Genomic DNA, 1,569 nt, shown 5'->3' on the forward strand with positions numbered 1-1,569 from the left:
TCTCAGTTCTCTCCATTTTTATCCATGTGATCATTGGCAACAGTTTCTGAACTTTAATTCTTCAACCAGAAGTTGGAGTAAAAAATAACTTTCTTTAAGACTATGTGATAATTAATAAAAAAGGATAATTATGCAATGAAAGCTAACACTTAATATCAGCACATAATATCAGTATATTTCTTCCTTTCATTTTATTACTTTCAATTCAATAATATATATTTTTTTACTCCTGTGAACAATGACTCGTTTTTTGACTTTTGTTAAATATTTGATTAACAACTTTCCTTACGATGCAGGATTTCCCAACTTTTTATGGCTTGACATCCATGCAATATGAAAATATTATTACCCATCTTTCTCACATTTAAATGAATATTTTAGGCCTTAAAAACTAATGCCACCTTAAGTGACATTACAAGTGGTGCCATTAACGTGGCAGCCTAAAAGGGTGCTGGGAGGAAGTAGGGTGGGGGTGTCTGCGGTAACCTCGCCTTAGCCCTTATTGGCCAAATATGTGCTTCCGTGCTCGTGAACACTGTGTGGTTGCAATAGCTAGGCATTGAGACAGGATGCATGCCCTTGACCTTTAAGCTGATAGGAGGATGTAAAAACCTCCCTTCCCAATTTGCCTTTAAAAGCAAGTGCTTGTGTGATAATAAACGGAACTGCTCGACAGAACCCCAGCCCCTGAGTGTCCTTTAACTGGGCTGGTTGGGGCCGGCGTTGTGCTCACCTCTCTTCATGGCTCTCTTCCCCCATCTCCTTCAAAAGGGGACAGGAGGGAAAGAGGAATCCTGGGCCATTTGCTCGCCCACCGAAAGGAACGAGGCTAGGGCTGTTCGGGTCAGCTGGCAGTGGACCCGACAGAGTGTTGCCCACTGTGAGGCGTTTTTAAAACTCATGGGGAGAAAGATGAGCGAGTGAGGCCCCCGGTGGCTCGGTCCTGAAAGAAGGTCAGTGAAGGGTGATCAAAAGGGGAGTGGCTCCCACAACCATGGTAGTCGCCATGAAGTAATCTGCCTGCGTGTCAGGGTGAGTACAATAACAGGGGGAAGTCCCTGCACTTCTCTGCCCTGTTTCTCCCTTTGTCCCTTCCTCACAGGGCAACATGGGAGTCATGTGTGGAAAGAGTGACGAGACAGCTTGCAAAGCTCTAAAGTACATGTTAAAAAGCAGAGGCCTAGAAATATCTGACTCCACGGCCACCAATGCCTGGCGTCATGTGGTGCAGGTGTACCCGTGGGCACCTTCATCCAACTTATTCTCGTATGAGACTTGGGACCGGGTTCAGACCCTGGCCAGAAAGAATGAGATTAGTCATGGGCTAGACCCCCCCTTAGGGTTCTACCCAACCATCTCTGCCCTAAAGCTTTGCTTCAGTCCCGAGCATCAGAAAGGGGCAGAAAGGGATTGGGCACAGTTCAATGAGGAGAGAAAAAAGGAAACAAAGCTGCCAATGCAAGGCCCTGAGCCAGTGAGTGATACCTATGACCCTACCCTGTACCCTCCTCTCCTGGCATACTCACCCCGCCATGTTGGGCCATGTTGCGGTGCAATCAAATCATAAGG

This window comes from Galeopterus variegatus, unplaced genomic scaffold, assembly GCF_000696425.1.
Source record: "Galeopterus variegatus unplaced genomic scaffold, G_variegatus-3.0.2 Scaffold2254, whole genome shotgun sequence".
Lineage (NCBI taxonomy): Eukaryota > Metazoa > Chordata > Mammalia > Dermoptera > Cynocephalidae > Galeopterus > Galeopterus variegatus.